At 40.5% G+C, this 27,310-nt stretch overlaps 1 protein-coding gene across 4 annotated transcripts in view; it reads left to right on the top strand.

Annotated features, from left to right (window-relative positions):
* cadpsa (Ca2+-dependent activator protein for secretion a) overlaps positions 1 to 27,310 on the top strand; it is a 511,391-nt gene that overhangs the window by 466,511 nt on the left and 17,570 nt on the right. The gene's annotated exons all lie outside the window — the stretch shown is intronic.

The raw sequence follows: 27,310 nt of genomic DNA, 5'->3' as shown, positions 1-27,310 counted from the left end.
AATCTCTCTGCAAGCTTTGAAATCCTACTTCATTATCCACAACTCCACCTATCTTCGTATCATCTGCATACTTACTAATCCAATTTACCACCCCATCATCCAGATCATTAATATATATGACAAACAACATTGGACCCAGTACAGATCCCTGAGGCACACCACTAGACACCATCCTCCAATCTGACACACAGTTATCCACCACTACTCTCTGGCATCTCCCACCCAGCCACTGCTGAATCCATTTCACTACTTCGATATTAATACCTAACGATTGAACCTTCCTAACTAACCTTCCATGTGGAACCTTGTCAAAGGCCTTACTGAAGTCCATATAGACAACATCCACTGCTTTACCCTCGTCAACTTTCCTAGTAACCTCTTCAAAAAATTCAATAAGATTTGTCAGACATGACCTTCCACACACAAATCCATGTTGACTGTTCCTAATCAAACCCTGTCTATCCAGATAATTATATATGCCATCTCTAACAATACTTTCCATCAATTTACCCACCACTGACGTCAAACTCACAGGCCCATAATTGCTAGCTTTACTCTATGGAAAAACATGAGCAATATGCCAATCTTCCGGCACCATCCCCGTTTCTAATGACATTTGAAATATTTCTGTCAGAGCCCCTGATATTTCCACACTAACTTCCCTCAAGGTCCTAGGGAATATCCTGTCCGGACCCAGAGACTTACCCACTTTTATATTCCTTAAAAGTGCTAGTACTTCCTCTTCCTTAATCATCATATTTTCCATAACTACCCTTCTTGTTTCCTTTACCTTACACAATTCAATATCCTTCTCCTTAGTGAATACCGAAGAAAAGAAATTGTTCAAAATCTCCCCCATCTCTTTTGGCTCCACACATAGCCGTCCACTCTGATTCTCTAAGGGACCAATTTTATCCCTCACTATCCTTTTGCTATTAATATAACTGTAGAAACCCTTTGGATTTATTTTCACCTTACTTTCCAAAGCAGCCTCATATCTTCTTTTAGTTTTGTAATTTCTTTCTTAAGATTCTTTTTACATTCTTTACATTCCTCGAGCACCTCATTTACTCCAAGCTGCCTGTATTTATTGTAGATCCCTCTCTTTTTCCGAACCAAGTTTCCAATATCCCTTGAAAACCATGGCTCTCCCAAACTTTTAACCTTTCCTTTCAACCTAACAGGAACATAAAGATCCTGTACCCTCAAAATTTCACCTTTAAATGACTTCCATTTTTCTATTACATCCTTCCCATAAAACAAATTGTCCCAATCCACTCCTTCTAAATCCTTTCACATCTCCTCAAAGTTAGCCTTTCTCTAATCAAAAATCTCAACCCTGAGTCCAGTCCTATCCTTCTCCATAATTATATTGAAACTAATGGTATTGTGATCACTGGACCCGAAGTGCTCCCCAACGCATACCTCAGTCACCTGCCCTATCTCATTCCCTAACAGGAGATCCAACACTGCCCCTTCTCTAGTTGGTACCTCTATGTATTGCTGCAGAAAACTATCTTGCACACATTTTACAAACTCCAAACCATCCAGCCCTTTTACAGAATGGGCTTCCCAGTCAATGTGTGGAAAATTAAAATCTCCCACAATCACAACCTTGTGCTTACTTCAAATATCTGCTATCTCCTTACAAATTTGCTCCTCCAATTCTCGCTTCCCATTAGGTGGTCTATAATACACCCCTATAAGCATCACTACACCTTTCCCATTCCTCAATTACACCCAAATAGCCTCCCTAGACAAGTCCTCTAATCTATCCTGCCAAAGCACCGCTGTTATATTTTCTCTGACAAGCAATGCAACACCGCCCTCTCTTGCCCTTCCGATTCTATCACACCTGAAGCAACGAAATCCAGGAATATTGAGTTGCCAATCACACCCCTCCTGCAACCATGTTTCACTAATAGCTGCAACATCATATTTCCAGGTATCAATCCATGCTCTAAGCTCATCCACCTTTCTTACACTGCTCCTAGCATTAAAATATATGTGTTTAAGAAACTCTCCACCTCTTACTCTCTGTTTATTCCTAATGGAGCAAACAACTTTGTTATCTTTTTCTTCCTTCTCCCCTACATCTTCGGTCTGTGTGCTCCCGTCCTCTGTCCCCTGCCTATCCTCCCTCACACACTGTCTACTAGCTTTCTCTATTTGTGCACTAACTTCCTCTCTTCTAGTCTCCTCAATTTGATTCCCACCCCCCAACCATTCTAGTTTAAAGTCTCCTCTATAGCCTTCACAAATCTCCCCACCAGGATATTGGTCCCCCTAGGATTCAAGTGCAACCCATCCTTTTTGTACAGGTCACAGCTGCACCAAAAGAGGTCCCAATGATCCAAAAACTTGAATCCCTGCCCCCTGTTCCAATCCCTCAGCCATGCATTTATCCTCCACCTCATTCCATTCCTACTCTCACTGTCGCGTGGCACAGGCAGTAGTCCCGAGATTACTACCTTTGCGGTCCTTCTTCTCAACTCCCTTCCTAACTCCCTATATTCTCTGTTCAGGACCTCTTCCCTTTTCCTACCTATGTCATTGGTACCTATATGTACCACGACCTCTGGCTCCTCACCCTCCCACTTCAGGATATCTTGGATGCGATCAGAAACATCCCGGACCCTGGCACCAGGGAGGCAAACTACCATCCAGCTCTCCTGACTGCATCCACAGAATCACCTATCTGACCCCCTAACTATAGAGTCCCCTATTACTATTGCCCTCCTCTTCCTTTCCCTACCCTTCTGAGCTACAGGGCCAGACTCTGTGCCAGAGGCACAGCCACTGTTGCTTCCTGCAGGTAAGCTGTTCCCCCCCCCCCCCCAACAGTACTCAAACAGGAGTACTTATTGTCAAGGGGCACAGCCACTGGGGTACTCTCTAGTACCTGACCCTTCCCCTTACCCTTGTCAGACAAGATTTTCCCCTGAGGAATTCATGCTGACTGTGGCCTATTTTGTCATGTGCCATCAAGTACCCTAGGACCTCATCCTTAATAATTGACTCCAACATCTTCCTAACTACTGAGGTCAGACTAACTAGCCTATAGTTTCCTTTCCTCTGCTTCCTTCCTTTCTTGGAAGAGTGGAGTGCTGCTCTTCCCACCAATACTTACTGCCCATTATGCCACTGGTGTTTAGGGTAGCAATGATGGCCCTCCACCTCTGACAGTGTTCAGGGCTTCCTTCATCATGTCAGGTTTTCCTCATGGTTTTCACTACTGTCAGTCACACAAGTTCTGAGTAGAGACTCAGGAATACCATCACACTCAAATGTAGAAGTATTCCTCGTTACTGTTTCTGTAACAGTTTTCTTTGACCAGTCAAGGTTGTTAGCCCTGAGCTGAAGCCCTGAACCTGGAGGACCAGTGGACCACTGTTAGTCTGGCCCCTACCCTTTAACCTGTGACATGGGTGACCCTACCAAGGCCCAAAGCACAAAGCCCTGACTCCAGCCAGCATAGCTCTCCAGGTCAATGAGACACGAAAGCCTGCAAACCCAATGACAAGATTGTGTTCCTCTTGAAGGTTCCCATCAGTACTGCCAAATAACCCCTTAGGCTACTGCTACAGTGAAATGAGCAAACCGTTGTTAGTTAGCTACAACTCAGTATAATAATAGAGAGGAGGTAACCTTACAAATTGCCCATGCTCAATGAATGGAACAGAGCTAGATGTCTAGAACATCTTTGGTCCTTTAATAGGTCTGGACACATATCCATCTGTCAATTTTTTAAAGTAAATGATCAATCCAAAATCCATTTAGTGAAAGGAATCCCACTTAAACAAAATAATTCTCCCCCTCACTTGGCCACAGATACAACTCTAATTCTGAGACTGATCGAGGAAATGAAATAATTATCTGCCTACACATATTACCCTTCAAATCACCTACATCAACTAATGCTGCAGTTTCCGCTCCAGCTCTAGGAAATCAGACTGAATTTTATGGTTTTAGACAGAAAAGGCAAGTTATTCTTCATTCCAGGGAGTAGATCTTCTTTTCTTAGATGGAAATTTTGATATCTAAATTTCTTCATTATCAAGTTGAATAGATACAATAAATACATAAATTCATCAAGAAAGGATTTGATAGGCTTGTGTTACTTCCTGGGGAAAGTGTCAAGGTCATTTGACAGAATCTCCCCACAGTGCAGTGTCAGCATGCAGGGCACAGCTTATTCAGGTTGTCATAGCTCATACTGTGGAAATCAAGCACAAGGTCATCCTATCCTCTTGTGTAATTTGTAAAATGAATATTGACCAAAGCTCCACATAATCCATCGATTGCAAGTCATACCTACTTATGTGTATCTGTACATTTTATTGAACCCATAATCTTTAAATACTGATGGTTTTCTTTATTACTTTAAGACTGCAATACAGGTAAACTTTGGTATAAGAAACTCATTTTATTCCAAATGTTAAACATAGGAGAATGATGAGTTGGTTGAAAGAAGATATGGAAGCATTAGTTATCTTTGGTCAGGAACAATACACTAAATACTGTATAGATTTCTCTGGCTTAATCGCCCTTGCGAAAATATACCTTTGTTAGTTCACTGTGGCAGGGATTCCATGCAATGTTCAATTGTAATTGCCTGATGATACAATTGCTTTTAAAGTCCACTTTAACGCATAGATTTACAATATCTTGCAGTTCCTGCACTATTTGTACTTTCTCACTGTACTAATATGATGATATGATCCCTATGGATAGCAAGCAAAACAAAATTTTTCACTGTGCCTTGGCGCATGGGACAATAATAAACCAATTAGTTCTGTGGCTAACAAGTGGAAGTAGATTGAGAAGCACTACTCAAAAACAGCCAAAGTTACTAGTAATTTTATGGGGTTTGAAGTATGTACTAATACCCTGAGCTGACTATCTTTATTCAGGATTTGAGCAGGTGTAAAACCCAGCAGAATATTGATACCAGGTCAAAAAAAATATATTACTGGATCAGATATTAAATCTAATGACTGTTTTGGAAAGATGGGTACACAGGCTCTCATTTCGGGTGCTGTCTTTAAAGTGTCACCATGCACTATGGATCTTCTCATCAGCCACTTTTAATGCAAAGGTAAAACTCTTTACATTAGTTCTACTTCACTCCAGAAATTTACTCCTGTTTTGGTAGACATTCTGTTTTTCTTTGCTGTGGTGAATTATAAAGTATGAAAACACAGTAATCTTTCAAAGTAACAGTCAGATCCCTCTGGGGAATACAATATTTTGGTTTTATATATTCAAAAGTCTGCCAGATGTTATCCATTAATGATGGCAATGGTCACATATAGGTCACTCCTTAATTGTTCTTTAATGTAACATTTACTTAAATTCATGGTCAAGTGGTTTCTGCTTATTGTGTCACCTCTAGCCACAGAATGAAGTCTTTTAAAATAAGGCCCGTTCATGTTTATGAGAAAAGGAAACAATTAGAAAAATGCAAAGAAAATTGAAAAGCTCAAAAGAGTGATACTGGAATCTTAGGAAAATTAATGTTTTATATGTGCTTCCAGCCGGCTGGTGGCGCAGTGGCATCAGCGCCGGACTTCGGAGCAAAGGCTCCCAAGTTCAAATCCAGCCGGCTCCCTTGCACTTTTCCATCCGTGCTGGGTTGAGCGTCGAGCTAGCAACTCAGCCTCGTAAAAATAAGAAAGCCTGCTAAAAAAAACACCATCATAACGGCGTCTCGATGACTCCACTCGGAGATAAGGGCTTTCTTCTTCTTCTTCTATGTGCTTCCAAAGCATGATTTTAATTTTAAATGTTTCCTCATATCTTCATCTAATTGTTTGTAGCTATGCCAAAAGAGAATTATTGACTTTTATTGAATATATCATTGTTTTTTGTTATAACCTAAAACTTCAAACTTCACAGAGTATCCAAATGGATTGCAGTGTCCTATTCTGCAGAATTCCAATAATTGTCCTTTGCAATTTAAACAGTAAAGAGAAATGTTGCCCTACACAATCTGTATGAAAGGGCTGCATTTTCTTCATTATAGTTATGCTCAGTGTCTAAGCTAATGGTAGGTCATAAATTCTGGACAACAGAGCTACATAAATTTTGATTCTATTTTATTTCTTGTTCCATATTATTAAGACTTTAAATAACACACCTTTGATCTTGGAAATCATAAAAAACAATGCTAAAAGACACATCTTTGGCAGAATTTATGAATTTTCATTTCATAAGGAAGTGTTTATTGCATTGCTATATGTATTCCAATATTGTGCTAAGGCTTTACCAAACAGTAAATGGGTCAGATCATATTATAAAGATTTAAGGTTGTTGAGGTAATACAAAAATTAATTTCTTTTTGCTTCATGTAGAACAGCCTGTGTAGAGATAAGGATCTAAACAGCTGTGCTAAACTGTGGCTCATCTGATTAAATCTAGCAGCCTCCTTGATTACAGATCAAAAGCCATCTCTTTAGCTTTCATCAGATTCACTGCTATGATCTGTAAGATGGTTTTCTTGCAGGCAAGATGCCAGTTTGCAACAGACAGATTCTCAGACTTCACTGGAGATGATACATGGATTAGATAGGTCAATTATACACTTAATCTGCCTTTTGGGAATTAGATGTTCATTGATTTTGTTCTTTCATATGCCTTGACCTTAACAGTTACCAGATATTGCAAGTCTCATTGGTTCAGTAAACACTTAATCACAGTGATTAGGCGCATTGCCAAAGTGTCAAGACTGAAAATAGTATCGATATGCACTCACAAAACAGAAATACAGTTTTACAGCATTACATATATAGATCTCTAATGCATATCAATTTTTATGGTAATTTTTTTGCCCACCCATCTAATTTTTACACTTCTTAAGCAATTCATGTGAGAGAGCATTCCTTCTGCATAAACACACAAACACCCACTGGGACCACATTTAGGTGCAAAGCTACATTGTAAATATTTACAGACCCTTTGATTATAACATACTTCACTGCTGAGCCCAGTGTTGCCCCTCTAGATGTTCTTTGGATTCTTTTTAATGTCTGAAAGGCAAATTGTTAAGACCTCATGATTCCTCATTGAAGAGAGACACAAAAAAAATTAAGATTGCATAGTCACCCATGAATGTCACTGAAGATCAAAAGTTCAAAGTAAAATTTATTATCAGAATACATACATGTCACCACATACAACCCTGAGATTCTTTTCCTGCGGGCATACTTAGCAAATCTATAGAACAGTAACAGTAAACTGCAAACATCAGGAACTGTAAACTGTAAATGAACTGCGCAAATGCAGATATAAATAAATAGCAATAAATAACAAGCATGAAATAACAATATAACAGAGTCCTTAAATAAATGTAGCTATCCTCTTTTGTTCAAGAGCCTGATGGTTGAGGGGTAGTAACTGTTCTTGGACTTGGTGATGCAAGCCCTGAGGCACTTGTATCTTCTACCTGATGGCAGCAGCAAGAAAAGAGCATGGCCTGGGTGGTGAGGATCTTTGATGAAGGTTGCAGCTTTTCTATGGCAACATTTCATGTAGATCTGCTCAATGGTTGGGAGGGTTTTACCCGTGATATACTGGGCTGAATCCACTACGTTTTGTAGGATTTTCCACTCAAAGGCATTGGTGTTCCCATACCAAGCCGTAACGCAGCCAGTCAGCACACTTTCCATAGTGTATCAGTTAGCGTAATACCAATACAGCACCAGCGCTGGCAAATGAGGTTCAATCCTGCTTGTGTCTGTAAGGATTTGTACTTTTTCCCCATGACCACATGGGATTTCTCTGGTTCATCCAGTTTCCTCCCACGTTCTAAAGATGTGCGAGTAGTAGGTTGAGTCTAATTGGACAGCAGGAGCTCATCAGACCCGAAGAGCCTGTTACTCTGCTGTATCTTTAAATAATCATTCAGTAAGTTCCAGAATGAAGTAATTATGAAGCAATTTGTATATTGATAAGCTACTATACAATTAGTGCTTGCTACTTCTAAAACATACTTGTATCAATATTTAATAATGCTAAACAAACAAACAGATTTGTATTTTACTTTAAAAATGAAAGTTAAGGAGGGAAAATATTGCATTCGCAAATCCCATCTTTCAAAAAAGATATTAAATTGAAGCCTGGTGTGTCCCTTCAGGTGGTTGTGAAACATTATATGACATTATTATGATGAAGTCCATTGGAGTAATTACCAGTGTTGTAATCAATATTTATCTGCCAATCAGTCAAATTATCTGATCACTATTATGTTACTCCCTTGGGGGAGCCTGCTATAATTAAGTGCCATTTCCCTACATTACAATAAGAAAGCCTATTTATTAAAGATAATCTATTTAATGAACTTTACTATCATAACTACTTCTGCCATTTTTATTATCATTAAATACCTTTAAACTCTTAAATTGCTTGACAGATTTGACAGGACACGCAGTTCTATCCCTAGCATTGCTTTCTGTCAAAGCCCGTCAGAGGCATTCTAGGGATTGGGCCTTAGCAATCTCTTGGCAGAGGCTAACTAATCAGCACTGGAGGACCAGTGAGATCAGCTGTCTATCCAGCCAGCCACGTATATTTAATAAGTAAATCCATGAAAATCAGTATAAAAGACATAATAAATCATGAAACACAAAAAAGTCAATATTTTGCAGTAAAATATGAATATTTGACATTTCACTTAATTTGTAAAACAATACTGTGGCCTTTACAGATGGAGGTTCTGAAAATGTTGGGTGTACAACTTAAAACATAAAGACAAGTGTTGTGTTCATACAAGCTTAGATACAATAGTGACTCATTTTCATAGAGCTCCTTCCAACAGCTGTTGCAACTTCAAAACAGCCACAAAAACCACAGAAAAGGGCTTGGTGGTAAAATAAAATCATTTGCTTTTCTCCCAGTAGTAAAAGTAAACATACTACCAATCTCCCACCTACCTTTACCTTGGTAGTTCTTTCTATTTCGTTCTTCTGTGCCCTTTCTCTCTCCTTGCTCTTCAATAATCCTTTTCTTTACTGCATTCCTTCCATTCTTTTTTTAGATGGGAAGTATGGTGTGGTGGGTGTTATTTCTCACAGGACATAACTCTCCAACTTTAGCTCCACACCAAGATTCTAAAATATACCCTGGCTTTCACATTCAAAGGAGGATAATTTTGTATTCAGCACCAACAATTAACACAACGTGTGGCACACCCTGCATGATTTCAACCCATATGTCTTCTTCCTTCACCTCCATTGCAAAGAGAACTCGTAATGTGTTTCTCTTTTATAACTAAACTTTAACTTTTTCCATGTCTCAAGAACCTAATTAAATAGTACTTAACAGCAGCTCTCACTATTTCAGAATTGTTAAATCCAATAATCCACCATTGATAAATCTTATCAAAATAACCCTAAAGTAATAATCATATTAATTCGATCCATGCAAACGTCACAAGTTTTCATGAATTTGCTGCTCCTTAATACTTAGGTAGAAAATACCCACCCCATGCTGGTGCTATTTAATAATGTCAGAATCTACACCATAATAGAATGGCAGTCTTCCATCCATGAAACTTTGATTGCAGGGAGAATGATGCTTGCGAGTATCCAAACCATTTACAGCAGTATCAGTAATCATGCAGAAAAGATGAAGAGTGGAAGTGGTTATGCTATCAATTATTTTGAAAATAAGACAGAAAGATCCATATACTGACTTATGCAGTATGATGCCCGCACATGAATAACTAATTGAAAGACTGAGAATAGTAGCTAACAATACAAGTATGAATCAAAGTAAGTATGTATCTGCTACTGGGTCAATTACAAGTGTTATCACTTTTATACTAGACCATGGGGATTGTTATGCTTCATGCATACATTTCCCAAGGATTTAAGATATAGGAGCAGAACTGGATCATTTCATCCACCGAGTCTACTCCACACTTCATCATAGCTGATCCTTTTCCCTTGTTGCCCCAGTTTCCCGCCGCCTTTAAGAAGCTACTTTAAAATACATTAACATTTTCTGTATGTTTCCCTGGAAGATAAAGGCCCAAATCTTTCCTCACGATGTGAATTCCCCAAAGTCAACGTCCTTCTTCCCCAGCTTCCATTTCTGAAAGGCCAACCATGCTAGCCAATCCAATCGTACAGCTGAGAGATTATCCTCTCAATAAAGACAGGTGCTCAAATGATGTAATTAAATGTCCTTGTCCATAGAGTCCGCTGGAAACATTTGATTAACGATGAAGACTCATAACACCTTTTACCTTCTGTCAGTTTTTTCAGGGTTCTTTAAATGTGTCTGAAACTTAACAAAAATAATTTAGAGTTCATTGATAAATTAGAAAATATAAGCTAAAAACCCTTGATTAATTAGACACTCAAAGTCTAAAACTTTCTTCGCCCACCCCCACCATCCCACCCCCAGCCCTATGATTCCTATTTAAATGAATGGACTCATAAATCCCACACTACGTCTAATCAGGCACATGACCCGAGAGCAAATTTGACAGTGCCATTTCTGGAAAATATCTGGCAGAGCTAAGCCAGTGTGCTCAGGATTCGGTATTCATGTAGAAAACCTGAAACTTGCCAGAACTTATGTTAGAAATGCTGGCAGATCTGTATGGAAGCAGTAACAAAACCCGGCAATGTCTAAGCCAACAGTTTTGCTCACAGACATTGAACTTTGATTATCTTCCATTTTTCTCCCTTTCAGTGATAGAAGACTGTTCTGATGGTTTTGGAAATTATACTTGTTGGAGACTAATTTCATGGCTAACCAGGTTCCTCTGGCAGCTCATCATTTACAACCAGATTAATATCCAACAGGCACATGTTAATCACATTTTATAATAAATTTGTAATGTTACATTCATTGAGCAAGTATCACCTTTATGCTGGAAGTAAACTGTAACTTACTACTTCCTGTATAAACTTACCACTGACTTGCTCAGTGTTTTTTTAAATTAGCTTTAATGGGCAAACTTACACATTTCCTAGGTGGTACCTTTGATTAAAGCAGATGATGTTGCCACAGAGTGAGTTGCAGCATTTGAGTTCGTCAACAAAAGCAGAATGAGCTTAATGAGCTGTAAAACAAAAAAAAACTTATTTGGAGATTTTGTCTGTGAAAGGGTGTCATTATCTGAAATTTTTAAAACTCAATGTTGAACTTGAAAGTACTAGGAATACTAGGAATAGTTAATGAGTCAGTCAGCGCCTATGGCAATAGAAACACAGTGCTTCCTGTTTCTTATGGAGTAAGTCATCTCCATTCATCTGAGCTAATGCAGCATGAGGACTGCTTATGTGCTTGATGTCTGGCTGGCTCTCTTGGTACAAGTGTACTTGCGGAAAATAATTACTCAACTCCTGTAATCAATCCTTCAGCCAAACCAGAGTTTAAACGTGTAAGGTGTTCTTAACAAAATGACATTTGGTATTAAAAATATACAAGAGCATGTCAAAGATGTTATTGGATGGGAGGCAGCTGTAGGAAAAGATTATGAAGATTTTAAAATTGGAAACAGGACTAAAGAACAAAAGGAAAGTCAGGAGAGGAGTATGACAGCTGAAATTGGGTGAGCAATCCATGTAAAATGATTCAAAAGTGGAAGGACCTAATAAGTAGGAGTGAAGAAAACATGGACATAAGCTGTTCCATGAAGGAACAAAACTTGGAAAAAGGATCTTGGAGATGGTGTTTGGATGTAAGATAGAATGACAGAGTTCCAGATGACTTAATATAGTCTGAAATATTAGAGGATGGTGAGAAAATATTGGAGAAATCAGACTTTGAGGTGACGTGGGGTTATTGGAATCAGTAGTACAGAAAAGGAATAGCAACCTTGATGAAAGACCAAATGATGTGCTGGACAGTTAGTCAGGCATGATAAAGGATGCAAGGTTGTAGTTAGGTAGAAAAACAACCAGGAGGATAATGAAATCAGAAAATGGGGCTCCAGGTTTCCTGCTGGTGCTCACTGGAGAGTGTTCAATTTCAGAGAATATTCAGAGGCTGCTAGTTGGCCCGAAGGCAGCTGTGACCAAGGTGGTTATCATCAGCATCCATTTGGAAGTTAATCCCATGTTTACAGATGATACTGAGAAGCACTGCATAGACAAATAGAAGCCTGGCTTGAAGATGCACTGTTGGAGCCTAACAAGGCATCATCTGGTTTTCACTGTCAACTGAAGCCAAAGTCTCCATAACACTAAACCTCCACAACATTAGATCCTTCTAGCCTCCAGCTGGTAAGACCCCTGGGATCAGGCAATTTTACAAAAACCCGAAGTTTTACCTGTAATAGACAACGATCAGAAAATCATGTACATATTCCTCTCAGTTTTCCATCCATCAGTTTCCTGGTGTGTACTCTTGGCTGGAAAGAATCCATGCCAGGAATGTGGGTTGATAAAATTGGCTGTTATACTTCTATCAAATCAATAACAGGTACCTAATTTGAGCATTCAGCAGCATACATTAACATGAACACTGGAATTAGGTTCCAACTGAGAAAGCAGACACCATTGTGTGTGTTGCGTGGCATTTCCTAAAATACCATTGCCTTCATGCACATTGCCTTCATGGAATTTTTATTAATAGAAGAAGGTATAAACACTCAAATGCAGTGAAGGCACTGTGGGAAAAAATACTGCATATGAATGCTCATTTTCTCTGCTCTTAACAATGGAAAGATTCCTCATGGAATCAGGCTTATCACCAGAATTGTAAATGAGGAAGTCATTTCTTGGGAAGTGAGGAATACTGACACCAAACATAACTGATAAATCCTGTGATAAATTCCATATTCCCCTGACATGTAAATCAGAAATATCATATGTAGCTTTGTCCTTTAAACCTTCTGTAGTTGTGCCTTGCAATAAGAATGTGTGAACTATAAGATACTCTACTCTCAACACAGCCAGCCTTCTTCAGCCTCACTCTGTCCCTGTGCCAGTGATGTGTGATTCACCCCATGTTCTCTCTGCCAACTCACTAAAGGCCCTCTTGAATGCCTGAGCTGTTGTCTGCTACAAATGTTGTAAATGATGCTGAGTTGAACGCTACTGTGCCAAGAAACAGGTTTTATTCTCCTCCTGCTCCTTCTTAGTTTGGGGATTCTCAGTGAAAATGGAAAACCCCAGAATGAGCAGAGGGTGTCAGCATATCAGAGTTGCAAAAAGGGTGTCATTTGCAGTCAATTTAGGGTGAAAGGTATTCTTTAATGGAAGACTGGAAATTGAACCACATCAAAAAAGGCAAAAGATATATTCATTCAAAAATTACAATAAAATCAGAAAAGTTGACTGCTGACAAGATGCTTCCATATTTCTACAGGGAATTCTTTTTGGGTTTTGTGAGAACATAGGACTGGGAATTTAACAGAGCAGGTAGTGGTGAAAACTTGTTTCCTTCTTTTCTTTGGGTCAAATTTTTTGAGTGAACCAAGAGAAGATGGAAATCTGTATTGTTAGATGATACCATGATAGTTCCTCTACAGCTACTGAAGGATCTAGTTTGCTTGTGCTCCCAAATCAAAAGGTCACGTCAAACCTGCAGTGGTCCTATATCTGCAAAAGGACAGTGTGATTCATCTCCTGGAGTTTCTGAGATGATCTCCTTGGCATGGCTTGAGGATTGCTATCAGTGAAGTCGAAGGGAAGTGATCAGAAAAACATGCCTTGAAATTCTGGATGATTACAATCTGGCTTCACATGTGAAGGCCAGAAAGAATGTGAATATTCCAGTGAAGCTGACAATAGTGTTAGATACAAGGTTTATGGAAGAAAGGATTGTATTGAGAGTTGAAAAAAATCACTGAGGTTTGGCACACTGCAAGAAAAAAATGTCTCTGGTATTTGGAAGATATAGGGTAGAGGTGAATTCAGAGCACAGTTGTACAGCACAGTAAGCTACTGAACAAAATATCACACTCTATATGAAAAGACTGCAACAAATGTAGGAGGAGCAGGCCATATGCTGGACTGTTCTTGAAGAATATGGTTGGCATTTACTGACGGGTCTTTTGCCACTAAGCCCAAAAATACCAGCTTCCTGATCCACCTTTCTATCCATTGCCATTCTCCAGAGACTTCCTGCTCATCCTTGTATATCATTCTACTTTGCCTTGATTGCTAGCTTCTTGTGATTACATTTCACCTTTAAACCATTCCAGCAATCTGGATGCATTATAGATAGGCCCCAGAGATCCACTGCATTTCAAGGGTTTCAAGACCATAACATCACAGAACATGGAGGTTTAAATGAGGCTTGCTTGTAAATTTCACTTTCCTGAAATTTAAAAGCAGCAAGTTTGCTAATTGTTAGTTAATAGTTGACAGACTTTTGACAAGGTAATTAACAGCAGCCAATAAAAAGAGTCAAGAGGAGTAGCTTTTGTGGCCAATATAAGACTGGGGAATCGGGCTTTGACTCCAGTGTCTTTGGTGTGAGGAACTAGGTGGTCCAGGTGTGGGGAGTTAGAGTAGATCTTCAGAAAGGCTTCATTGAGGAAGAACACGTAAGGTTTTATTTTACTGTTGATCCTTAGTATTTGATTCAGTGTAGGCTAGGATGGTAGTTAGGGCAGTGGAATGCTTTTCCTGAGAAATATGGAAAGTCAGGGAATGTCCTGGACTACATCTGTGAGAAGTACACCCAGCTTTAGTAACTGATAGACTGGGATAAGGAACTGGAGTTCAATATACTTGGTCATCGGGGAAGCTGTGAGCACCAGGAAAAGTAAAAGGAGTAGGCAATCAATGTAGTTCTCTCTTGTGAATATTCTCCTCACTAATAAGAGGAACCATAGAACCATAGAAACTACAGCACAGAAACAGGCCCTTTGGCCCTTCTTGGCTGTGCCAAACCATTTTCTGCCTAGTCCCACTGACCTACACACGGACCATATCCCTCCATACACCTCCCATCCATGTATCTGTCCAACTTATTCTTAAATGTTAAAAAAGAACCCGCGTTTACCACCTCATCTGGCAGCTCATTCCATACTCCCACCACTCTCTGTGTGAAGAAGCCCCCCCTAATGTTCCCTTTAAACTTTTCCCCCCTCACCCTTAACCCATGTCCTCTGGTTTTTTTCTGCCCTTGCCTCAGTGGAAAAAGCCTGCTTGCATTCACTCTATCTATACCCATCATAATTTTATATACCTCTATCAAATCTCCCCTCATTCTTCTACGCTCCAGGGATTAATAACAGGATACTATTCAGAGGAATGGTTTTTTTTCAGAGGCTAGTAGCAGTGGTCAGGTCACTGGCATTGTGAGTGGGAGAGCAGCCAGAGGTTGTTGTATATGTTGGTACAAATGGCATAGGTAAAACAAGGGATGTTCTGCAGAATTGGTATAGGGAGTTAGATAGATACTTCCCCAACTATAGTTTGACTCATTATTGAGCCTAATGGCCGAGGGTAAGAATAACCTCATATAGCGTTCTTTGGAGCAGCACAGTTGTCTATTACTAAAAGTGTTCCTCTGTTCAACAGCATGCAGAGGGTGAGAAACATTGTCTAGGATTGCCAGGATTTTTGGTCAGGTTGTTAGTTCTGCCACAGCCTCCAGTGTGTCCAGTCTGACTCCTATAACAGAGCTAACCTTTCTAATTAGTGTATTGAGTCTGTTGGCATCACCTGTGTTGATGCCATTGCCCCAGCACACCTCTGCATAGAAGATTGTACTGGCGACAACAGTCTCGTAAAACATATGAAGGACTTCAGTCTCCTCAGGAAGTAGAGACGACTCTGACCCTTCTTGTAGGTCCTCACCACATCCACATCCTCACCATCAATAGTAACAGGGAGCAATGCAGGCTTAGTCTTCCTAAAGTCCGTCACCATCTCCTTTGCCTTACAGATGTTGAACTGCAGATGATTAGCTAAGAAGTTAAGAAGCAGGACCTTAAGGATAATGATCTCCAGATTACTTCTGGTGTCACATACTAATGAGGTCCAAGAGTTAACAGATTGGCCAGATGTCTTTTTGGCTAAGAAGCTAGTGCAGGAGGCTGTGCTTCAGGTTCTTGGACCATTGGGATCTCTTCTGGGATCAGGTTACCCTTGAATCAGGAGGAACAAATTTCCTTGCAGGAGCAGAGTAGGGTTTTAAATGAATATTTCTCTTCTTTGTTTATCGTGGTTGCTCAAGAGATGAGGGAAACAAGCAAAGATGTTTTAGAGGACATTCATATTCCCAGAGAAGAGGTATTTGCAGCCTTACAGCAGATTGTGGATAAATCCCCTAGACTTGATCGAATGCATCCCTGGACTTTGTGAGAAGCAAGGTGAGAAATTGCAGTGGTATTTGCTTCATAGTTAGCCACTGGTGAAGTTGTCAAAGACTGGAGTGTAGCTAAAGTTGTTCTGTTGGGATAAGCCAGGGAACTACAGGCCAGTAGTAAGGAAGTTACTGGAGAGAATTTTGAAGGATCTACCAGCACTTGAATAGACAGAGCGCTATTAGCTGTCAGCATAGCTTTGTGCATAGAAAGTCATCCTTTACAAACCTATCAGAGTTCTTCGAAGATTAACCAAAAAGATAAAGGGTAGGCAGTGGATGTTGTCTGTTTGAACTTTAGCAAAGCCTTTGGCAAAGGCCTGCATGGTAGGATGATCTGTTAGGTTAGTTCCCATAGAGTCCAGGAATATCTATTTATTCAAAATTAGCTTGGAGATAGGAAGCAAAGGGTGATGGTTGAAGGTTGTTTCTCAGAGTGGAGGCTAGTGACTAGTGGTGTGCCTCGGGGGTCAGTGTTGCAACACTTATTACTTGTTATTTATAGAGATGTTTTTGATGTAATTCACAAAGCTTGATCGGTGAATGTGACGTGAAATTATGAGCACAAGAGATTCTGCACATACTGTAGACTCTGTGTAGTTGGAGAACGATTAACACAAAATGTAGCCATGCATGTAGCAAAGACAAAATGGTTTAATGGACTTGCATCATACATCAGGGTGCTCTCTTCAGTTACCTGATGAGGTAACTGTAGTCCTTGGCCAGGAGCAGATGTCGGCAGGTGGTGCCCAACCTTCATAGAGTGTTTCAACCCTTAACCATTACACTCCAGTTGGCAGGTCTGCAGTGGTGGCCAAGACACTGCCTATCTGTTTCTGACTTCCAGCTCAACTCTTCTTACCTGCTGCATATCCAGCGAGAGGCTCCTTCAGCTTCCTCCCCCATCCTGCAAGCTGCTTGGTTCTTCCTCTTTTCATCAAGGCCCTGCACAGAAAGCAACCTCCATGCTGATCTTGCCAGGAACCCCCTACAGCTGATCTCCACAGGGAATAGTCACATCTGCCACCCTTTGTTCTTGCACTCCTGGACTAAGGACTGGTACTTCAGGGCCTTCCTCTGGTGAGCCTCCTCGCATCCTCCCCGTAGTACTGTGAGTTTCTTGTCTTTGGTGGACCACAGTACGATGTCTGGTCGAAATGCAGTGCGCACCACCTCCAGAAACTGCAGCTTTCTCCCCACATTGACCCTCATCTCCCATGATTTGGCAGTTTACAACAGATTGGATTTAGGCCTCTTTGATATGACTGACGTGGCCCTCTCGATGAAAGTGACTGCCCTGTTTTCCTTTCTCTGCCAACTGGTCTCTTTTTACACCTTTCCCACTCCAGTGTGTCAGAAGGGGCAGCAGGACTTTGTCATGGCGCCACCTGTTCTGTCCTTGTGTTAAAGCTGTTTTGCATCCTGACAGTATGTGTGCCGGTGAACCCAGCTGACCACAAAGCTTGCAGTTAGGGTTCTCTGTCAGCCCCCATATGTGCAGCTGTGATAGTATAGGGAGGGTATCATACACGGACCGCAGGAGGAAAGAAATGCGGAGGGGCTGCAGTCTCCAAAGTTGTGGCCAAGTGATCTTGCACTTGGGAAGATCCCATTTTGTCCAGGCACCCTGTGACCTCAACTCCACTGCCTTCGATACCCGTCTTTCTTCCTCGTGGTTCTGTACCTCTGCCTGGACCATGTCACACCTATCCCTTGCACATGCACTCCCCCATCATTGGAAGTGAGCTGAGCCGAGGCCTTACTGTCCCAGGCATGGGTTGCCAATGATGTCTCTCAATTGTAGGGAGCTCACAGCCCACTTTCGGCACAATGTTGTGACTCGTGCTTGGTTTATTAGCTTGTCATCGGAGCCCCTCGGAGTTAACACAACTCTACACTTTGCCACCTTGGACTCCTCCACTACGGATGACAACAGGAGCTGTAGTTGGCCTGATCTCATGTAGAGACCCACTGAAGAAAAACATGGGGGGATCCCCAGCCACCTCCACAGATGCTTGCTGACTTTATTTCTTGATGCCTTCTACAGTAGTCATGGATCATGGGCAACATACACTGTGAAGCCAGGGGAGCCTTGGTAAAAGAGGAGCCGGAGAAGCCTTGTACCATGTGGGTACAGCCATGTCTTAAATTTACTGGGGAGTCGGGTTTGGTCAATCTTCTTCAGACACTCTTCAGTCTACTTTACAGTGTCAGTGATGTTGGCACTCTATGTCATTGCTGTGTTAAACCACTTTCCAAGACACTTTACTAGGTTGTCCTCTGTGGATGGAATGACTTCTCCCTGTACTTGAGGACTGAACTTGCTAGTAATTTTGCCCTTTTTGATCACCATGCATCTGGGCGTCCTGGCCTTGAAGGTCATCCTAGCCCAGGTAGCTATGTTGTCCAGGGTTTCCAATACCCATCTTACTTGGCCATGGGTTACACTGGTTACTGTGATGTCATACATGAACCCCCGTATTGCAGGTTGTCAAATGCCGGGCTCTTTCACTCATCCTCAGGGTACATCTGCTGCTGATATGAGGAGGTTCATACCCATGACGAACAAGACAGGGGAGATGGTACAGCCAATTGGACTCCCTTTTTGGAGATCTTGCCACTTGGCAGTAAAGTGGGCTGAAGTGAAGTGTAGCTTGAACCCTCCTGGGTAGCTGGTGATCATGTCTCGCGTTACTGGTGGGATGTGGTAGTGGTCCAGGCCAACCTGAATGAGGATGTGTGGAATTGATCCATTGGCTAGGTCTAACTAGACGGCTGTGAGGTCACCTCTCTTCGGCCTGACCTCATGGATCAATTGGCTGATTATTGAGGTGTGTTCAAGACACCCAGAAAAACCCAGGATGCCACCTTTCTGGATGGATATGTTGATATAATGGTTCTCCATTAAATAAGAGGTCAGCCTTCTTGCTAGCACAGAGAAGACTATCTTGCAGTCCACGCTATGAAGGGAGATGGTCCTAAACTGGATGATTATGGAGCGATCTTCTTCCTTGGGAGCAAAGCATGTTTAAGCCATTTTCCAACTTGGTGGAATAGAGCCTTTGGTCTAAATCTTCCTCATTATCTTCCACAACCTCTGGAGGAGTTTTAGACATTTCTTATATACTTTGTAGGGTATACCACCTTGGTCCTGGGGCGGCAGATGACTTTGCTCTCTTGATGATATCCTGAACCTCCTGCCATGTGAACTTCACCACATTCAGCTCAGTTACTGGGATTCTTGGTTGGGGGACCTTCTGATTGAATTCTAGTCTTTGATTCCTTCGGGGACCGCTGTGTGATTCCCACAGAAATTCCTCCACCTCCTGCTTTGAGCTGGTTAGGGTGCCAGATTTCCACTGGCTGAGAAGAGCTTGGTGAACCTGAATGAGTTTTTAACAAACTGCGCTCTCCTTCTCTCTTTTTCCCTTCTTCACTTTCACAGCTACTCCACCCTCCTGAGGTTGCACAGCTGTTCCCGCAGTTTGCTAGTTAGATCTTTGGCACCTTTTTCGTCAGGTGAACTGTTTTTGAATTGTTCATTCAGGGTCTTTACCTCGCATCTCAGGTGGTGAATCTCCCTTTCCCTCCTGCTTGGTTGCTGCGATGGTTTAAGGTCCCCTTCCTTTTCCATTGGGCCAGATCGCTCTTTAGCAAAGTTGAATACAATGGCTGTGTGGGAGTCAATTTTCCTGTAGACAGGTCCTGCCAATGTAGCTTACAGGAAGCAATCCAGATCGTCACTGAACAGCTTACAAGATACATTGTCTGATGATGTAGGCCATTTGATCCTCTGATGAATGGATTAGGGCGTCGAAGAGGGCACTCACTTGATCTTTTCTTTGGCACTGGGGTGGCTCAGGTGCAGAGAGATCTTCAGCTCTGTGGGGTGCTTCCTAGCTGAAGTTCTCCATTGTCTCACCAGATGTTGAGTTCATGTGTTGCATTTGAATCGCCTTTGTTCCACAGCTGGACCTGCTTTTTCATATTTTGAGGCCTTTGTTGTTTTTGCAGATTTTACCACAATGGCACTTTGCAATGAATACCTCCCCGGTCAGGGTTGTTTGCCTGAGCTTCTCAACATCGTATTTCCAATCCTGGCCGGTGCTGTTATTGAATCTCTCATTCCGCCCCCCCCCCACCCCAGGAGACTTTGGGGGAATTGCGTATTTAGATCATCTGTAGCTTGTATGGTGCCCTCTTGAGAGCGCTGCACGTAAGGTTGCTAGCCTTCTGTGCCCATTCCAGTCTTTCCTGGAAGTCACTGGTAAACCAGATGTTACTTCCATCATACACCAGGGTGCTCTCTTCAGTTACCTGATGAGGTAACAGTAGCCTTTGACCAGGAGCAAATGTCAGGTGGTGCCCAACCTTTGTAGAGTGTTTCAACCCTTAACCACTACACTCTCTAGTTGCTGGGCCGGCAATGGTGACCAAGTGACTGCCCATCTGCTCCTGATTTCCAGCTCAACTCCTCTCACCTGCTCCATATCCAGCAAGAGGCTCTGTTTGATTCCTCCCCCATCCTGCAAACTGCTTGGTTCTGCTCTTTCCATCAAGGCCCAGTGCAGACAGCAACCTCCATGTCGACCTTGCCAGGAAGCCCCTACAGCTGTTCTCCATGGCTTATAACCACGTCTGCCATCCTTTATCCCTGCACTGCTGGACCAAGGACTGGTTCCTCAGGGCCTTCCTCTCGTGAGCCTTTAATATGGATTGGGATAAGCACACTAGTTCATACCTAAAATGTAATAAATTTCATAACAGTTTTAAGCAACAATATTCCCAAGAACCAACACAGATTAAATAAGATTTAGCATTTACAATGTGTTAATTTAAATAACAGTTGAATGAACTGAAAATATGTATCCAATCATATTCATAACATGATTAAGTTTAAGGTATTGTTCAAAAATAATTGTGAATGAATTACTGTAGTTCTCGGTGTGGACAAGATTGTTCACAATAAACATATTTAGCAAATCTGCTAGTGGTTGAAACCCAAAATAAAATGATTAGAAGTGTTTGAAAATTGATGCAGGACCACTGTAAATTATGTTTAGGCTCCTTAGGGACAAGAACCCTGGCAGCCAAAAAAAAGCAACAAAGGCCTCTATCAAACCAAAAACAATAATCCACTCAATACAGCAAAGACTAGTGCAGATGCAGGGTTGTTAGGGAAATACAAATGCTAGAACAGCAGACAAATCTTCCTTAAACTTCTGAATGTAATTACAAAATTCTGCACAGGTCAGATTTTCTTGTAATTTAACCCAGTAGCTCATTCCCTCCTTAAAAAAAAAGTGTGAAAAGTATGGGCCTCAATAAGGAGGCATGAAAGAAACTATGCTGTAATTGTACAAAGCCTCAGTTAGACCACATCTGAAGTCCTTTGAACAGCCCTTGGCATTGTATATTAGGAAGGAATGAGCTACTGGGTTAAATTACAAGAAAATCTGACCTTCACAGAGTTTGTATTTACATTTATAAATTTAAGGAAGACGTGACTGATGTTTTCTAGCTATTAAGGAAAATTGATCTTTTTTTTTCCGTTGGACCGGAGGCTTAGAGTACAAAGTGTGAATTTGGATTCAAGTCCTTCATGAGCCAAGTTAGAAAACCATTCTATGTGCAGAGAAAGGGGAAAAAATTGGAACTGTACTTCAAATAGTAACTCATGTTAGATCAAGTTAGGTTTATTGTCATGTGCAAGAGTACAAGCATAAGTATGGGAAAAATGAAAAAGATCAATTGTGTTTAAATCTTAAATTGATATATTTTTGTTAACTAAAATTATTAAAGAGAGATGTGGAAAGACAAATATATGAAGTTAGGTCACAGATTAACTATAATATCATTAAATGGCAGAGCAGACTCTGAACTGAACATGCTAGTCCTATCCTTCCAAAAGAAGACCTAAAAAGTTTGGAGCTATTTCATAATAGTGGATTTCCATCAATTGATGTCAGAAGCATCTTTTTCTCTCTGCAAGTGAAAGTATGAAGCAGATATTTTTTTTAAAAGTTTGAATATAGAATGCATCTCCCTTTGGGCACTTATGTATTTTGGGGGCTGTTAATGCAGCTGGACTGTGGTATCCCAAAAACTAGGGATAAATTTTCAGAAAGATTGACAGGGTGGATGCTTGGAAGTTGCTTCATCAACTGAGAGATTTCAGGACTAGTGAATGCAGTAGAAATGAGAAAGCAGCTATTTAGGCCTGAGGTAAAGAGAAATATTGATGATAGTCATGAAAGAGTTTGATAGATTTTAGGATACAAAGAAAATTAAGCCATAAGGGAATGGGGCAGTAAAATAGACAAGGTGCAGGATGATCGATCTTAGTGAATGACACTGGCTCAAGGAGAGATGACTTACTCCTGCTATTTTTTGTTCTCAAAAAATTGATCCAATTCCAATAATATAAATAGAATGAGAGCTTTCAAAATGTGTATGTGACACTAACAAAGCGCATTCTGCCATGAACAGTTGTAATATGCCTATTTAAATAAGTATTTTGTTTGTATTGAATTAAGTTTTCTTTTAATTAGCAAATCATTTGCCAGTTAACCTCCAAACCTCAATTTCTAATTTGGAATTGGAATAACTTGAAGCTGGTGTTCAATGAGCTCCATTGTTTCTTTCTCAAACAAATCAGCTAATGTCAGTAAGCACAGTTATCTTCATCATTAAACAGACTGGTGTGGTTAACTGTGTCCAAGGAGACAGTCTTTAAAATTCAACTATCATATAGAATGTATTTGTTTCATAATACCTGCTGGAAGGAAAAATAGATTCTTCCAACAGCGATATATTTTAAGGAACAAGGGTTTCGTTCAGAAATGAAGTGTTCTGTGTACAGTGTGTATCCCTATAGTGTGTTTTTTTTTTGCTCGTACAAAGCAGGATATGGTGGCATTTGTTTGATTAACTTGCTTGACAAAAGTGACAGCTGCTGCGGGTGCATGTAGATGAGCTGCACAGCGCGGTTCCGCCTTTGTACATCTGTCAGTATAAAGGGAAAAATAAAGAGTGAAAAGAGACAAATTGGTCCCAAAAGGCAAGCTATTCAACTTAGGAGGTTTCTTCTATTAAGATGCACAGTGTGAATCTTGAGTACTTGGTCGCTTATTTAATTTCATTTGGTTTGGAGGCTGACACCACACATGCTTCATTGAGGTTTCTCCCTAAACTGAGGTTTTGGAAAAGTTTTCCTCTATCTCTAACTATGATACAAAAGATATTATTGTGTTTTCCTACTGTTGGCTTTAAGCTGGTGTATGTTTTTTATGTCTTTATATTTCCATATTGTTGATTTAACTACGCTTAAAATTTAGTCTATTTCAGTTTATTAGAATTTACTTTTATGGTTAAATGAGTACACTTAAGGAAAAATATTTCAACTAATAAATTTGAGAGTTAAAGGGAGAACAAATAATATAGGTGAACATAGTATCTGTTCAATACTCCTGTAATGGCTGTTTTTATTTGTGATGAATATGCATTCCTTTCTGGTTTAATTTAGTGTGAGACAATTGCATTTCAGATACTTTGATTCCAATTGCTACACTGGAACACATTGAGAGCTTGTACTAACAGAAATCCTAGTCAACGGTGTAGTATTTTAGTCTGTTTCAGTGCTGTATATGCATTATAAAAGAGATTTCAGGGGAACAATACAAAATGTGATACTGGAGGCTGTGCTGACACACTATAAAAATTGGTTTAGAAACTGTGTTTTATACTTCAACACAATTTTTTAAAATCCAAACAATTAACATTTATAAAGTTTCTACAAGTTTATTTTTAAAATAATTTATCTAAGGTGAGTGAAACAAGCTAGATGTTTCCTACCTAAACCGGTCATTTGATATTTGTTCATTGATTTCTTGCAGAAACTATATTTAAAAAATTGAATTAGCCTCGTGTGCAGCAAATTACCTTTCACAATGGCACATCGACAGAGAGCCTGATTGGCACCATATAGCTGTGTGTGAAAACACTGAAAATAGCAGCATTTTCACAAAAATTACAAGGAGCAACTGCAGAAAAACAGTTTTACAAAAAAAAGCTCTTCAGAGAAACATCTTTACCTTTGATAAACTGTAACAATTAAATTAATCACAAATAATTCCCAACAGACCTCATTCCATATAGTGCACTTCTTCCTGATTACAATTCTCTGGTAATGCAAAACTGCACAATGCAGAATGCACTTCTGAATGAGATACACCATCCTTTTTAATTGGGTGTATGCTTGGCAAATAAGCCTAGTGGAAGGATGTATGATGTTCTTTATTTATTTAAGACTTGGTATTATGTACACAATGGCAGCCTTGCAGAAATACTTAAGCAAAATCTCTACTTTGATATTGTAGAACAGTCGGCTTCAGTCAGAGCCAATCATCAAACGATTCCCATTTTAGAATGTTTGCATTATGCTGTCTTTCTAACAAATTTTATTTGTAACCCCTTTTTTCAAGTTGTATAGTCTCCCCTGCTGCTCACATTGTGTCAATGAGGCAATTACAGGAGTTTGAATCCTTTAGCATTTCTCTAACACCTTGGATCTAGAGATTATCTCAAGATGCCCATTCAGCTTTCCCATGCAAATCTATGGCCTGGGTGAGAAGAAATCAGGCAGACCCTGAATTTCCCTAGCACATTATTTATCACAATTTTAAGTAGATTTGAACTGCTTGGATTGCCTTCAGTTGGATAGAAAGTTCTGAAATGAGGGGTCACTGGTGTGGGTTTCTATGGTAATTGAGCAGTATTGCCAATAGTTTTCCTCTCATGAGCAATAAAGCACATAATAATAGACAAACAACAGTGGTTAAAGCAAGCAGGTAGGATTACTATGTCCTTTTGTCGGAAGTATATAATGTGATGTAGTCAGATTTAAAGACTTCTCAACCCCCCAAATCCTCCCTACAGGCACCTGCTGTGTCATTTTCTAAGCCTAATCTCCATCCGTTAACTACAGGCCTCTTGCTAATTTGAGGCAAACTGCCAGATTTGCTGCTGAATAGTGCAGTGAAAAGCCTTAACTCATGAAAACCCTCTGGAAAAAAAAACTGAGCCAAATATAGCACTTGCATGACAAATCCATGTGATCTTTAACACAAGATACATTCTTCTAACATTGACTAGACTGCATTTCTTTACCCACACTTTAATAGTTTGTAAAAAAAAATTACAGAACTTCCACACTGGAGCAACCTTCCCCCACAAAACTTGTCACTTCACATTGCTGTCAGTCACCACAATAACAATCATTTCATGCCTCCTGCTAATTGCAAGCACAGCTGGGGCCCAGCAGGGTGCTCTTGCACAGTCCCAGGCCTTTATAGCAGTCCCAATCTGTTCTGTAGCTTGCACACACACACAAAATTACCAGCAAAGGCAGAAAGAGGCAGAGTCACAGGTTGCTCGTAATCCCTTCCTCTCTAAGAATTTAGCCCTAGTAGAATTCTTGTTTTTGTTTTAGACTGTACAAAAACAGCAATGACCTTAAGTCACCAGAATGTGTTCTGAATAAGAAACACAACTCCTTCAGGTGCATTAAGCTGTGGCACTGCATCTGGCTTGTTGCATTATGTTTGCAGCACCCCTGGAGTGAGTTGCGGCTTCCTGTAACATGTAAAATATGAGTGTGAACTCAAGGTTCATGGCAGGGAGCAGGGAGGCTGAAGCAGGAGGTCAGACAGCCTTTCAAATCTGGCTGTAGAACAAGGTTGCAGATGTTCCTGTGTAAGTGTAATGACACCAGCTCCCCGAGAACACAGGAACCCAGAGCTTCCTTCTCCTCATTTTCACGAATGAATGCCATAATCAGTATGCTGCTTGCAGATTTATTCAAATCAAGTTTTATTTTACATATTCAGAGATCAGAATGGCTTTAGTGCAAGCTATGATGTTCAGATACCCGGCCTTCATTCTCTGCTGAAGGGCCTCTATATTTATGGAGAATGATTAGTTGAATTTACTGCATATTGAAAACTTAATGTGGTAGTGTAAGGAAAATATTTCAGTATAAGATGACTTCATTCTTCAGTTACTTCATTCTTCCGAATCAGGTTTAATATCACCTTCATATGTTGTGAAATTTATTGTTTTGCTGCGACAGTACATTGCAGTAATAATAAAGAGCTATAACTTATAATAAGTATATATAAAAGATAAATAAGTTGTGCAAAAAAAAGGTAAAGAAAAAAAAGCGAAGTATTCATGAATTCATTGTCCATTCAGAAATCTGATGGTGGAGGGGAAGACAATGTTGAGTGTGTGTCTTCAGTACATTGCAGTCTCCTTGATGGTAGCAATGAGAAGAAAGCATGTCCTGGGTTAGGGCATCTTTAATGATGGTTGTCATCTTTTTGAGCCACCACCTTTTGAAGGTGTCCTTGATGCTGGGGAGCTTGTGTTAAGCTGGCTGAGTTTAAAAACTTTCTGCAGATTCTTCCAATCCTTTGCAGTGGCCCCTCCATACAGGATGGTGACGCAACCAGTTAGAATGCCCTCCACATTACGTCTATAGAAGTTTGCAGGTGTCTTTCATGATATCCCAATTCTCCTCAAACTCCTAATAAAATATAGCCACTGTCATGCCTTCTTTGTAATTTCATCAATATGTTGCGCTCAAGATAAAACTTCAAAGATGTTGACACCCAGGAACCTGAAACTGCTCACAATCAATTCCTTGGTCTTACTGACGTTGAGTGCAAGGTTGTTGCTGTGACCACCACTCAACCAGCTGATCTGTCTCACTCCTGTACGCCTCCTCGACACCATCTGAAATTCTGCCAACAATAGTTGTGTTGTTGGCAAATTTATAGATGGTGTTTGAGCTGTGCCTAGCCACACAGTCGTGGGTGTAGAGAGAATAGAGCACTGGGCTAAACACCAACCTTGAGATGCATCAATGTTGATTGTCAGCGAGAAGGAGATGTTATTTCTGATCTGCACAGACTGTGGTCTCCCAGTGAGGAAGTCAAAGATCCAGTTGGAGATGGAAGTACAGAGGGCCAGATTT

This window comes from Mobula birostris, chromosome 16 (genome assembly GCF_030028105.1).
Source record: "Mobula birostris isolate sMobBir1 chromosome 16, sMobBir1.hap1, whole genome shotgun sequence".
Classification (NCBI taxonomy): Eukaryota; Metazoa; Chordata; class Chondrichthyes; order Myliobatiformes; family Myliobatidae; genus Mobula; species Mobula birostris.
The sequence above is the reverse complement of the archived record's forward strand: the minus strand, read 5'-3'. Positions and strand labels throughout refer to the sequence as shown.